This window comes from Caloenas nicobarica, chromosome 22 (genome assembly GCF_036013445.1).
Source record: "Caloenas nicobarica isolate bCalNic1 chromosome 22, bCalNic1.hap1, whole genome shotgun sequence".
Lineage (NCBI taxonomy): Eukaryota > Metazoa > Chordata > Aves > Columbiformes > Columbidae > Caloenas > Caloenas nicobarica.
The window spans coordinates 3,725,621-3,741,201 of record NC_088266.1 but is presented as its reverse complement, the minus strand read 5'-3'; positions in this window follow the sequence as shown (position 1 = coordinate 3,741,201).

Sequence of the window (15,581 nt, the reverse complement as noted above, 5' to 3'; positions counted from 1 at the left end):
TCAGAGCAGAGGTTCATAATTGAATCCAGCAGGCTCTGGAACCCAGCTTGGGGGCTGATTGGTATTCAGCTCTGGTGCAAAGTGCTTAAGAAAAAACTTATTAATTTCCCCTTCCACAAAGAGCAGGAGTGCGACAGTAATCACAGTATCAAGTCATAATAACAAAAAAAACTCCATTGAAAATAGCTGTTAAGACTCTGGAGGGTTCAGCAGGGGAAGATTGTATTAAGATAAAGTAGATTATAACACCAGCGGACATTAAAGGTTGTCATTGTGTGGTAAATCACATCAGGAAGTCACAAAAGCTGCTCTTTACACAGTCAGGGATAGAATACTCCGATATAGCACCTGATTTATTCTCTGTCCCCCTTACGCCATCCCTGGCAAACACGTAGGTGGAAAGAGGAAAGGAGGAAAGGAGAAACTTGCCAGCTAGGCTGGATTTCTGAGCTGTGATTTTGGGGAAGATGGGTGGGACAGAGGTGGGGCCAGGCACGTTTGTCCCTTCCCCTTCTGCGGGGGGCTGGGGCTCTGCATCCTTACTGCAATGCAGAGGCACGGACTGAGCTTTCCCCCGGCCCCTATCCCTCCTGTGGAGCAGCATCAGGGATCTGAGCAGGATACACATAGTTCTAGTGCTGTACATCGCACAGGCAGCATCCTGTGCTCCCCTTGATGACGGAGGCTGCCACCTGGGCTCCCCCACTATTCCCACTGTCTCATTGCGACCACAGTCCCCAGTCACCAATATGTGCATATCCAGCTTGGAACATAGCCCCAACCTAATCCTTAGCCTCTCCAAAGTGTCTCAAGAACACTCACCTACCTTTCAGCTGTCCAAACCCTTCTGAAACCCCTCCCTGCCCAAAATAAATTGTCATAATCTCTTTACTCCTTGCTTAACAGGAATAATGCAAGAACACATTTAAACCTGACAGGCATTTCCTGGTGAGACTTTACACGTTACATAGATTGAGCAAAGCTCTTTCACTGTTGGAAGTGTGTATGTTGGGAACTGGGAAAGACAACAGCTACCAGCTCCCTCCTCCCTGGCCAACACTGTGTGCATCTTCCCAGGAGTCTGACCCAATTCTGTCTCAGATATGGGTTAAACCAATGCCTAAAATCACCTCCCTTCCCATTTTGCAGATGAGTGCTTGCAAACTCCTGCCTGTCCTGTGCTTTTACAATTAAAATCTATGCTTTTTTTGCTGTCTTTGGCACCCTGATCTCTCTAGTTCTGGGTAAAGAATCAATATGCTGGTTTCATTAGTGCTTCTGAGTTTTATGATCCTGAGAAGTGAGGAAAAGGCATATTAAGTATAATAGGCTTTTGCTGAAATGAATGTTAGCTTGTGTAGATTAGCTTAGTAAGTTGTTTCACCGCCTAATACGCACATTTAGGAACAATTTTAGAGTGTGAAAACACTTAAAAGGAACGGTAATTTCAAGCTGAGGGAAGTATGTTTGTGTAGAGAATAAGCAAGCCAGGACTGACCAGGCAAGACCCAAACTGAGTTAATTCTGATTCTTCTGGTTCAGCTGCATTGCTATGTTTGTTAATGTATTTCAGATCTTTTACCTGTCATGCTGCTTTATATGAGTTCTCATGAGGTAGAGAGAGAAGAGAAATAGGTTGCTCCACTCATACAGGTCAAGGGGGAAGTATGAATAATAAAATGAAAGCTGTGGCAACAGCCAAAGAGCTGGAACGAGAATGCAATATTGCAAACAAGCACTATGATTAAACGGCATGATTTCAGCTAAGTTGCTAATGCATGGTTTTCAAAAAAGCAGCCTGTACTCAGCCAGGTGCTGAGCCTGTTGTGTGCACTGAATCTGTTTGTACATTCTACTGAAATCACATTATCCCTCCTGTTAAAAGCAGAAGAATTTTAGGGGAAGCCTCACTCTTAGTTTGCCCCCAATACTTTTCCCAAATATTTAAGCAGGTGTATTTTCCTAGCACAGAGTTTTTTTGAAGTAATTTGAAGTTGCACACACAAGCACCCAGTGGAGTCAATGTGAACATTTACACACTTCTATGCTCTTCAGTTGAAAATGTTCTATCTGATTTACTGGGCCAACAGCAAAGGAACAGCTACTCAAGCTGGTAAATTTTTATCAAAATTTTATGTCCAATGCAGACAAACTCAGTGAGCAGCTCTGAATAATGACTGCTCTTCTGGAAATTCTGTTTACCATCATTGTAGAATCACAACTTGTGCATATTTATCCTTATACAACTGTGTGAGATGTGACAGTGCCAAGAAGTTGCATCTGGTTTATACAAAGGAAGCTAAAGAGGTGACTTGATCACAGTCTTTAAGTACAAGGAAAAGATTTCTGATAATAGAAGGCTCATTAATCTATCAGACAGTGGCCACAGTGAGATCCAGTGCCTGGAAGCTGAATAGCTAGAAGTGTGTTTAGTTTGACTCGCTTAGGCTGGAAATAACATTTAAACAATGCAATAATTAGGTATTGGAGCAGCTTGCCTCAGATTGTGGTGGATTATCTGCTAGTAGAAGTCTTTGAATCAGGCTGCATGTCTTTCCAAAAAGTGTATGATATCTTGGCTAGGCTTGTTGCAGAAATGATGTGGTCTGTTTTCTGGCTTGCACTAGGTAGGAGACCATGTTATGCAGGTTAATGATCAAAATGTTTCCTTAGGCTATAACAGCTAGGAGCCTTGCTCTTGCTTCCACAACACTTCTACCTTCTCATAGCAATATAAAGGGTGTACAGAGAGGCTGTGGATAAAGCTCATTAAAATCAGTGCCGGGTTGGTCACCGACTTCAAAGGGATCAGGATTTTACTCCTGGTCATTTTATGAGTGGCTTTGGTTCCTCCAGCCATTGTCCATGGCATGATGGTCCCACCAGGAGAGCTGTGCTTTGTAGCTCCTGATACCTGTTATTCTGGTGCAGGAACCTGATCACTTCTAAGCTTGCAGCTAATGAGACTCTTTCAACACAACTGCATTCAATCTTGCTCCCTCAGGGAGATTCCTACATGATTTTCCCAGAGAATTTCCCTCTGGATCTTGTGCCAGACATGCATTCCTCCCATGCTGGGAACTATAACATACCCAGCCTGAAACTGCACATACAAATACACTCATGAGGCTCTACGTTTGAGGCTGTACTTCCATCATCTCCTGTTGTCAGAAACCTAATGAGCTGTGTTATTAAATGGCTCTACACTGTTACCTTGTGCTGGTGATGAACATGGCCAGTGGGCAAAGAGAAGCTAAGCTTCCCAATAGTATTAATTTCTCCAGTGGTCACAAATTCTGGATTGCATTGTGGGCAGACAGTTGATTTAGCACTCTAGTGACTGCTTGGAGCCTCATCCTGCCTAGGGAAGGCAAATGTGACCCACAGAAATTGCTACAAATTGGGCAGAGCAGGGAGCTCAGCACAACATCTGTCTCAGGAGAGACTGTACCTTATGTATTTTGAATCCAGCCTAAGAACTCTCTAAAGCGGTGAGTTTTTCTGAAGATGCTTCCCTTGCTCTTGTTTTGCCAGGATTTGAGGCTGGGTTATCACTGTGATTTCTACTGGGACAGCACACAGAATCCCAAAGGGCTGGTTCCTGCTCTATTAGGTACTGAGAGAGGATGTCTCTTCCCCAGAGAGCTTGTGGCTCAAGTAGGTTAAGAAAGAGAGTGGACAAGTGGAGAAACGGGCATACACTGACCTGCTTGTCCATTTTATCCCATCCTGGTTGGCCAGAGAGTGGTAATTCCAGCTCAGAGGGAAGCTGGTACTGTCCAAGTATTGCTCTATCCTAAGGGCAGTTTTGATTTAGGAGAAAGGAACAGGAAATAACAGTGGTATGAGACACAGGTAATGCAATTATGATGATATAAAACTAACAACAGGCACATCCTGAGCGACAGAACGAGGCTGAGGTGTGTCTGGAGTGGGGCAGAGTGGTGCCCAACGTTCCGTCTGCCTCCCTTGCCCCCGCAGGGTGTGCTGTAGGGAGCAGGAGCACCAGCGAGGGGTGACACGGCTGTGAAGGAAATAAATGTACCTGTACAGAGTGCTGCCCCCGCAAATGGCTTGCTATTAATAACAGTAATAACATATGCCAGGATGTGGAAGAAGCATCTTTTGTAAAGCGCTGATTGCTGCCACTATCTGGGGTAGAAACAAAATGGGAAAAAAATTGTTTCATTATTTAATAATGCACAGTAATGCCACTTTTGTATTTTTTATTATTTCCTTGTGTTTAAATTGTGTCTGTAGGAGAACTGTTTGGTTTTGGTTGGCTATGCTGCAGATTTGCAGGTAAATTGGGGTGCTATATGAGGGAGGGTACTCAGCAGCCCTAGACAGCTGTAACTAGAGTAGCCAGAACACAAAGGTCCCACATCAGCACAATTAGCCAGTGAATTAATTGCCTGATAATCCTAAACATATCACAGTGCTCTTTGCTGTGGCACTTCAGCTCTGCCATATGCGAATAGTGCCCCTAATAGCATATTACGTGTATGAGATATCAAAGAAAATGCATAGCAACTTCTTCAGGTTTCAGCTCTCTGCTCTTTTCTCAGGCAGCATTTGAAATGGTTCTGCTAATTCCCGCTGTGCTGGGCACCCACGCAGAACTGAAAGTGTCCCCTTACCTCTGTTATCCCTGTCGTCATATGGAAGTAGCAGCAAGAGACAAACAAGAGGGACTTTTTGCTTTTCTGCTGGGGCTGTGACACAAGGTTCTGTGTGTGCTTTTCTCTTTTCTCCTTTTTTTTACTTTTTTTTTTTTCAATGAGATGCACAATGATGGAAGGAAAAGCAAATTTAATTATAAAGCCACGTCTTCCCTCTCTGTCTTTCCAGACTGGGAAGTGCAATCATCTTCCCTTTGATGTAAGACTGAATTCAGCAGCATACATTGTTATATGATTATTTATTAAAAATGAAAGGAAATTACTTCCAGTTCAGTGCCAGTTTCTAGCCCAGTGAAAACAGCAAGGGGAGAAAATAAAGCAGAGGCAACACCATATATATACATATATGTATAGCTGGTAAAGAAGTTGGGGCAACTGCTCTAATGGGTTGCATGGAGATATTCCCTTTTGCTAGCATACAGCTGTTGCAAAAGCAGGGAAAGCAGTGTCTTGTTTAACCCTTTAGAGCCCCCTTTTACCTGCTGAGTTGTACCATTATGACACCTAAACCCTTTTAAAATAATCCACTATACTGAATTGTAAGACTCCAGTTTGCAGATGAGGAAAGAGAAGCAAAGGCAAGTGAAGAAATATGCTTAAGGCCAGGCTGTGGGTCAGTGAAAGAGCCAGGAGCAGAATTCAGCAGCCACAGCCCACCATAGTAACAGACTGCACATGCCTCACGTCTTTAAAACAAGCCGAGAACATTGGATGTCCTCTCTGGGACAGGGACAATCTTCTTGGTATGTCTTTGCACCTTGTGTAGCACAGAGGAGTCTTGGCTTACTGGCTGATGCTTCTGCTGCTGCCACAGTGTGAACAGCAATATTTCACCAAACCAGAACCATTCTTGTTTGTTAGAATACCATATTTCAGAGCAAGCAGGGGTCTGAGGGAAGGGTGATGTCAATGCTACATTACTCTTGACCTATCACTTAATGTTTCTGCTTATCAGCCAGACATCCCCCTGCCCTTGCTGTGCACTGTTAAGGAGGACAAGGCTATCCAGGCTTCAGTGTCTCTGTCTCATTCTATTTCTCTGAGCTGTGAGCAGCCTGGGACTTTGTGTAAGGCCTTAATGAGGCCCAAGCAAAGGCTGACTTGAAAAATAAAAAATTCCTTTATGATCTATGCTGCAGATGGAGCAACAAATGGATAATAAAAGGGCTGGAGACTGGAGGCAAATCCTCCCCTTAGATTAAGGGAAATTAAGTCCCTTGGGGGACGTGTAATTTATGAGGCTTCATTATTCTTCTTGGGGGAAGCAGCGTATGATCCCTTGGTCAGAGAGATAAAGGGATCGTAAACTCAAATGGCTCCACATAGTCCGTGTGACTCAGACAGCACCAGAGAACCTGCTGGAGATAAGCAAGATACAACTCAGCCTGCCTTGTGCTGTAAAAGCAGTTCCCATGACACTGGATATCCTATTGTCCCCGAACTTCCATGTCTTCTCAGGGCAGGTGGAGGCACACTGTCTGTATGGATGTCTTCACTGGGGAGAGGGTCTTCTGGGGGCAAGTAAAGGACCCCAGAAGACATATGTATCAGAGATAACTCCTTTTGTTAATTTTATTTTTTCCCCCAAACTTTCAGCTGATTTGTACTGTTCTGAGAGTTCCCAATGCATCCTCCATCTTTCCTGAGCTCTGGGAGCACATGCTTAACCTGTAATCAGCATGCTTCAAAACAACATTGGTGTCTGTCCCTGGAGCAAAAAGAAATAATGTGCTTTGTTCTGCTTCTCCCTATTCAAAGGTAAATTGCTTTTATTTCCTCCAAGAGCAGATGCTCACTTCTTTACCTCTCTCCCTAGGGTCTAACACAGATTTAGGAGAAATCATGTTCTTTGGGCTTTTTATGGAGTTTGGGGATGGAGATAAGTTGTATTACTGGGGAACTTGACATGTCTCATATTATTGAGCTGTAGATCAAAGAAAGACTCATCATGGCGCTGCACAGGGCAGTCTGTGTCTCTGCGCATCTTTTGAGTTTACCTTCTATATTCCTGCCATGCTTGTGAATTCCAGACACACTTATATCTCTGTGTGTGCGCCTTTCCTTTGTGTGTCCTAAGCTGTTGTACATGTATTTTTCTGAACTTGGGGATATATTTGGGCCTGTGTAAGTATCTTGTGTGTTCTTGTGACTTGGTACATGCCTGTGTCCTTGCTGGTCTGGGGTACATATATCTGTGTGCCTGCACTTTTTGGAGAAGCAAGTTGGCTCCTGCTGAGGACTCAGCATTAGGTCAGAGTACAAACTCTAGTGCCATACAGCAAAATGCTGCAGCTTGCTTTATACAAGTACAGGGCATCACCTTTCTCCTCTGCAGTGGAGCTGGGGTTTATTCCTTCTGCCAGTGGCATCTCCCTAACAATAAAATGCCCTTGCCGTCGAAATCATCCAGCCATCGTACCTGGAAGTGATTAATACCTACCACAAAGCCCTGTAGCTAGCAAATGGGAAAGCAATTTCTGATTGCTGCCGGTATGGCCGACACCAGAAAGCCCTGCTCAGCTGTGTGAGGCATTGTAATTTGCAGCTTTGAAGCAGGACGACCTGAATCACTACAAGCACAAAAAATATTTTTCATGTCTGTCATGTTGTTTAACTTCTGTGGCTTTGAAGTTCTGAGAAATCCTGGGTGAATTTTCCACTGTTGGTTCACTCTCTCCATCTCCATCTTTTCCCTTTGCTTCTCTTTCTGCCTCTGCAGAGATGTCACCATGATGAAGCTCTTGATGGATTCCTGGGTGACGACCACTGGGCGGTGATGGATTGCTGCTCTCTTTGCTGCACGCTCCAGCTGTCTCTGCAGTTCAGTCTGCTGGATTGACAGGGCCCATAAATCATTCTTGGAAGGCAAGGTGCTCTGGGAGCTCTGGCCCCATTTCTGATGTGCTGATGTGACATAGCTTCACATATGCCACTTGCATGTGGACAGTGGCAGATTGGGGTGGATGTGGATCTCGAATCTGACTGCCAGGCTCTCATATGCTCCTCTTTTGGTTTGAGGAGGCTGGGTTAGAAGGGCTGGGAACATGCTGTCTCTCCTACTGCTGTTTCCTTTCTGTGCATACACAGTGTTTTACAGAACTGAAAAATGAAGGAGTTGTGATTTAAGGAAATTGTAGAGGACAGTGGATGATAAGGAGGCAGGGGCGATGCGCCACGCAGGCAGCTGCAGAGCCTCCTCACAGAAGATATGGATAGAAAGAGGGGGAAGGGAAGAGTTTGGGTAGTGCTGCTATCTTTTGATTAGTCCTCCCTTGTCTTTTGTGTGTGTGTGGAATAGAAGGAGCTGAAGGGCACATTGAAAAAAGAGTCTTGGGACTAAAAAAGGGGAATCTCAGCAAGGCAAGCAGGTGAAGCTGCACATTCGGCTATCCCAGAATGCAAGAGATCCTTGATCACTGCATGTGTCCAGGACTTCAACAAAGTTGTCCTTGGGAGCCCCTGCAGCAGTAGCACTTCATCCTGTCGATGCACATGCCCCCTGTACACCACGGATGTAGCACAGACACCATCAATTGTTCCTGCAAAGCATCTAAACATCTTCCTTGCAAATCCTGCAGTTATTTAATGGAATTTCCCCAGTTTCTTTTCTACTGGCTCTCATCAGGGTAATGACAGCCTCACAAATCTCTCTAACCACCATACCAGCTGTAGCTTTGTGAACCTCTGGAGTGGTCCCCAACAACTGGGGGCCACCATTTTCCACAGGGTGGCAGCAACATGCTTCCTTTTTCCATGCTGAGGGATCCCACTTGGATGCTTCTCTGTCAAGGTTCTGGCTGGGATTAAACCTGAAAAGAGTAATGTTTCTAGGAGAGAGGGAGGGAATTTGCATGTACTCTGTGCAGACAGCATACATCCCCAGATGAAGCATCCCGACAATGTTAAGAGACAGCAGGCAGAGCTATAGGCAGGATGTTCCTGCTTCTTTCCAATGCAGCATGAATACCAGATTAACCCTACTGTTTTGTTACCCCCTGCACAGAAATTCCTCAGGGTGGGAAAGAGAAAGATTTTGTTTCTCAGAAGTTGAAACTGAAATGACGGATGAAATTTTTATTACGACGATTTTTATTTTTGTGTCTGGGTTTGAAATGATGGTGAACATTCTCAACAAAAATACCGCATGAATATTCAATTACAGTGCCAGCAACACTTTGCAGTCATGGATTATTTATATACGAAATAACCAAAGCTTCATAAATAATAAAATAGCAGCAATCTCCGATGTGTTTTATGTTCCCCATAGCCAGCACGGGGGCAGGGATGATGTGTCTTTGTAGCACATTTACATGCTGTACCAGCCCCTTTCAGGCTGGGAGCCGTGGGGAGGACGGAGGTAGCAGAACAAAGTGTGCAGGTGAAGGCACTGGAAGTGTGGATGTGCCCAGCACAATATGTGCACAAGAAAATGTTTGGTTTGCTCCCCTGCTGCTGGGTGCATCTGGCTGCAGAGGCCTTCTGGTGTAGTGGGGGGCATGTGTGGTTTGGAAGGCAAGACGTGGGAGAAAATGCAGAGGGATTGGAGCAAGGGGAGAAAACTCAGAGCCAGGACATGTTGCTTGTGGGCAAGAAGATCAAGCGCTTGGCTGCCTTTGGCTTGGTGCAGCTTGTAGCAGCTATCTATATGCCCATAAACATGAGATATCCCATAATGGATTGCAGGAATAGCAGGGCACCGAGTTGTTGAAGGAAAGGAAGCCCTCACTTCTCAGACTTGGCCCTAATTGATCCATGGTTGGTGGTTTCAGATCATCCAAAAAGCCCCGTGTTGGCAGAGCTAATGAACCTCTCTTGGGAAAGGCTCAGGTTTGCTTCATTTGCAATAGGTAAAGGACAGGGCAGCGAGCTTTCCCTCTAACCAGAGCAGCACCCATCTGATGTCCCGTCTTTTAAATAAACCTGTGCTTTAATTCCCAGGACAAATCTCACTCTCATTTCCCAGCTGAACAACTGGCATGTGCTATGTAGCTTGTTAGACAAGAAAAAAGCATGATTCTTGGCAATGTGTAATGGAGTTCCTCTCCTCCAGCCTAACCCCACTGTTCAGCCAATAATAAAGCAGAATAAGACCCGATACCTGCTTTCCTTAGCACTGGACAGCAGTGTGGGCACCTGATCTTTGCAGACTCCGCTGTTTTCAGGAGAAAGGCTCTTCTGCCCAAATGCCTTTGCTGGATATTCAGCAATACGTAATCCGTGGGGATGAACAGAGAGAACTGAGCCCTCCATTGCCCATGGTCTTCCCTTCTTTCCTGAAGGCTTATGCTGATGTCCCTCTCCCCACCGCTCCCACTGGGAAGCACAAAATGCCAAATCAGTGAATGTGTCGTTGGCTGCTCTGAGGGATGATTCATCACTCCAGTTTGGTGGCAGCATATTTATTCCCCCACCAGCCCACCCGGCAAGAGAAAAGAGATAAATTGCTGTCATCTCTTTTTATGGAACATATAATCAGGTGGTAACATGGAGAGTCGCCTCAGCTCAAAGTCATTCAGGATGAATTATTCATTCGCTTAAAATGTCTTAAAATGAAAGGGAAATTGTCTCCCTGATACAGTATCTCTTCCTGACATTGCTGCAGTTGGGCATTGCCTGACAAGTCCTGGTCTGATGCATCGCATGGAGAAGGGACAGTTCCACCAGAGTCCCAGGACCTTCTGCAGCTCTCTGACGGCTGACATGGCCCTTCTGCACTGCTCTCAGGGAAGAACATCTCACATCTTTCACCTCCAGGCTCCTCTTACCATGTTCATTAACAAGCACACACCCAGAAATCCATGACAGAAATGACTGTCAGAATTCAGAACTATGAGTTTGTGTCTATACAATGACAATACTGGTAGGATGTCTGAAGGGTCCTTGGCATAATCAGGTGAAATGTTTAGTTCTGAGCAGTAAACTGTTTAAACCTGGATCCATCAGCAAAACTTGGAAAGGTCTCCCATCTTGATGCACTCTTTGGTCATTGTCAGCTATAATTGCTTGAAGTATTTTATTTCACCTGTCGCCTGTCACACCACTTGCGAGTGGTGTTTCTTAGCACAGAGAGAGTATATCTTTTCGTAATGAGTACTTTCTATTGCATTATTTCAATGTGCACCAGGTAAATAAACCGTCTACGGTGAGGGAATGACATGTTTTATCTCTGGTGTATGAGTGGGGAAATTAAGGCAAGAAAAGCTACACAAAATATGTGTGAGAAATCCGTGTACAGTCCCCTGACATCATAAATGCTGATGTCATCCTCCTCCCTCCACATTCTGGAGGTTAAGGAACCAGTTATTGATGAAAACTCCTTGTTTTAATGGACATTTCCTCTCTATCACTCTTTTGTGGAGGGTGTCTTTTTTTATTTGCTTTCCACTCCGTTATCCTCACTTTAAATCCAATAAGAGAAAAAAAATAAATTACTTTTTGCTAAGAATAAGGCCATGTGTCTAAGCTCCTGGAGAACTCTCTGTCCTGGACAACTAGGGCAGTTCCCCTTTGCCATACAGGTAATTCAATTTACAAGGACTTTGTAAGATAATGGTGAATGAAGCATGAGCTTGCTATGTCCATGGAGAAATTAGTTCTCAAAAGAACACTGCTGAAAGAAGTAGGGAAGGTAAAATGAGCAAAATGAAATGAGAAAAGTTGTAAACACATTAAGCTGGGCTTCCCTACTTCAGTGTTTGGAGCTGTCTCTGCTATAAATTGGATTGATTAAGAAACTTATCAGAGCTACCTGCTGCTATCAATTACTTTTCACTTATTGCTTTCTTTACCCACTGGGCAGTCGATAGTCTGACAGAACTGAAGCCCCAAGTCTTCTTAACCTAGAGCTCAAGAGCTAGAAAGCAGAAGAAACTATTTCCACTAGTGCTGTTTCCTACTGGAAAGGGAAGCAACCCACATGGCTCATATGGGTGGACTTTTCTGGTGTCTGGAACTGGGATGGGAGAAGTCCATGAGCCTATAGAATATGAGAAATCCTACAAAAAGCTACGGACTTATGTGACAGGTGGTTCTCAGCATGTAGTCCCATGGTGGAGCTGCCAGTCCTGTGCTGTGCTGTGTCTGAAGCTGGATGCTGCCTCTGGAGCCTTCTGCTGCAGGGCAGACAAAGGCTTTGTCAAGTAATGAAGTAACGGCGTGAAAGGGACGGGATGGAAGATTCTTGGGACAGCATGGTCTTCCATTTTTTCCACCCTATGCTGCAGTGACTCTGGTCACTTGGGGGAAATCTGATCTAACCCTATTCGTTTTATATTAAAAAGGAGAGGAAAGCAATAGAGATGCAAGACCATGAATGTCAGCAGCCTTCCTGCTGTTCTGGAGTCTCTTTGTAACTCCCTTTTTTACCCTGCAATGATTTCTCTGTAGCCTGCAATTCTTGACCCTTCAGGATCCCTGATGGTGAAGGAAATTATTTGCTGGTTTTGCTGATTCTTTATATAGATCTATCTATCTATATATAAAAAGATAAAAAATAAAGGAAGGTCTAGCTCCTCTTTCCCAAATTCAGACCTTCAGAATCAGAGCAGCCCACAGGATTTTCTTGGCAAAAATCCAATAAAATAAATGGAAATGAACAGCGAAGTTGTTGAAAAAGCTTTGAAAATCTCAGCCAAAGTCCTTAAAAGTCCATTTACTTTCTCATTGCTGTGACTTCAGGTCAGCTTGGACTCTTGACTTCACTAACTGCTTTAAAACTACCTTGAATTTCTCATCTCTTTTATCCTATGGGATATTTCTCTCTTTGCCTTTTTTCTCTGACCCTTCATAAATCCTTTTTTTTTCCTCTTCTTGCACAAAAGCAGCCAGAGATGCAGGGCAGGGGCAATGTGAGGGCATGCCCTGCAGCCAGATCACCTCCGGCTGTTGGCAGTTCTTGCATGCTAAGCAAAATTGGGCTGGATGACAGATGTTGAAAGAAACCTGGAGTTTGCAGGAGACTCTTGGCTTTATCTGCACAAGGCCCTTAAGTGTGACAGTGATATGTTTGGTCCTGATGTTGCCATGCGCTATGTGGAATCAGTTGAGGAAACAGTGATTTCACCCAAATGCTGCCCACTTCCATGGTATTTACTGTGTACTTAGCTTTATTTCATCTTCTTCTTTCAACCCTGGAGATCCTAGCAGAACAAGATGCCACAAGATATTTTGTTGTGCTCTGAAGTCAATTCCAGTCTTTCACAGCTGCAATGAAAAGCCTGAACATTTGACCCAGGTACAACCTAAAGACTCAGAAGCCAGAAAGAAAAAAAAAAAAAGAATACTTATTTATAAAAGTATCCTGTTTGATAAGCCAATCTGAGGAGTTATAAAGTGTCTGATGTAGATTTGAATTCAGGGGACTTAAAGAAGTTCTAAAAAATGCTGGCTGCCACCAGCCATCTTGCCCATATGTATCTAATGATCTTGGATAGCCAGACACACCATAAAGAGGCAGGGAGATCTGAGGACTTTATTTGCTTGTTAGAGTGCAGTATGAACTCGTTAATTTGATAGTGTATGTATATTTATAAGTGCTATCTTTCTATTTAAAATTGTGACAAATTCACCCTCAGACATCTCACAGTTACTGCTCAGCTTCACATTTTTGCATCTTGAAAAGCCATTGTGACAAAGGCGATTGAACTCTGATCTGCCTGGTCCAAAATCAATCACCCTTCATACATAAGCTAAAGGAATTTGCTGAGGTCCTTTATGAGCAAGACACAGGTAAGGATCTGGGACACAGATTAGCCTCTCTGAATCTGCCTGTCAGCGAGCAATGAAACGCTCGTGTGGAAGAATACACTGGCACATGCACATGTTCATTTGCCTGGGGTGTATATATCTCAACTGTCACATTAAAATTGTAATGCCTGTAACAGGTCCTGAAATTACAGTCATGAACCATATTCCTTTGACCTTCTCCATATTCTATTTGGATTCACTTCTGCCAATTTAACCAGGCAGCCAGAAAAAGTAAATAAATGCTTCCCCACCTGGCAGGTGCAGAAAGGTTAGATTTGCATAAAGTGGCCAGGGTAAATTTCTCCTGTTTGTTGTCACCTCTTCTCTCCAACTGGGAATTCCAAGGCGGAGATAAATGTCAGCTGGAAATAGCACTTCAGTGTCAGCGGTTAATCTCTTCCTGCTGTTTCCCAGTAGCCACTTTGTGCTGCTCTTTACCACATGGATCAGCTGATCACCTTTTGTGTGAGCCTCTCATTACTGGGCTCTTCTGTTATTGCTGTGCTTACAGTCTTTTATGTTTTCTGTTTATAAATTAAATTATTCTCACCTGGTAAGTCATTGTGCTGAAACGGTTCTGCAAAACAGCCTGGTACCAGTCTAATTCCCTGAGTGGTTCAGCATGTCTCTGCCCTCTGTTCCTGAGCCTAGATGGATTAAGAATCACATAGATTTTCTTCTATATGTTCATCACAAATCAAGCAGATCATATGAGGCACTCTAAGTCCCCAGGCTGAGAATTCAGTTCTGCAAAGCTCTAAGCTGAGACTTGCACGTGAATCCTGAGCATTCCCCTTAGTGCTGCGTGTCCCTCAGCTCCATGCCTCCATTCTCATCTGCCCAAGTCTTATCTTGGCTCCCAGTGAAACAAATTGTTCATTGATTCAGCTTTTCATTACATTTCTTGCCCCTTTTCCAGAATTATTTCCCCTGGGATTTCCCAGAAAAGCACTGCAGCGGAGGGGAGTGGGAGTGAGGGAAGAACAAGCAAGGTTCCCCTGATATGCAGCCTTGAGAGCTGCAGAGATGTTCAAGAGGGTGGGATGGGATTGATCTGTCTTTATGGTGACCCTTTAGGGTGCATCATATTAACTGTACATTGAAATCCACGGGAGGGAGTGTGAAATTTAGTGTGAAAGTATTTCCCATTGGTGTCCCTGGATCTAAGTCACTCCTTCTCACCCACCATCACAGATTTCTTGTGATCTCTGGAGAACACAGATCCCCAGCCCAAAGAGACCATTATTTTAACTTGGCACTCAGCCCACAGGACTCAGGGAGATATTTATACTGGCAACGGTGGGAAGAGGAAAAGAGATAGTGCACTTGCTGGGTTTTACAGTGCCTGTCATGTTTATCATCATTGAAGTTCACTGGAAAAAGACTTCAGGAAAGACAAGCAGGAAGTAAATCTCTTTCTCCTCTGGGGAGGCTGTTTGGATTGTGAGAGATTTCCATGGCTAAGTTCAGAAGGAACTTTTCAAACTGCTAGGCAGGGGAATTCAATAGCATAAACATGGATTTCAGGGGGTATCCTCAACAGATAGTGATGTATCTCTTGTGTGCAGTGCCCTTTGGGGAGGGCTTTGAGCCACTGATGATGAAAAGGCGTCAGTCATCCTTTACAGCAGTGTTTGACAGTTGTTCACCGTGGTGTAAGAAACTGCACGAGAAACCAGGCCTGTTGGACTAGACTTTTAACTGTCTTTCAGGGCTTCTGGAATGAAGCCTAAAAGGAAAAGTCTTGAAGGTGTTTTTTCATGGGTTTTTGTTGGGGGAAGTTCTCAAGTGTCTGTGCTTTGGACATCACAAAGGCGACATCCTTGGAGAGCTTATTATCACAACTCCTTGAACAACTGGCCACTCCCAGAGGGCCTGCATGTACTATAACATAATGAAGAACTGTTGCCTTCAGTCTCAGGCTAGAGCTTTTCTACATCACACCCCCTGCCCCTTTGTGCAGCTGTGGACGTGTGGCCTTTGTTTGGCTAATGAAGCTGTCTGGAGCTTTGAAAGCCCAAGCATGCTCCTGGTGCTCATTACCTGGCTCCTACAGCGGAAGCCTCTACCAGCCACACTTAAATACCTGTTATTTCATAAGAACCAAAAGGATCACTGCAATCAGGTGAGTAAGCTGGGAGACGCAAAGTCATT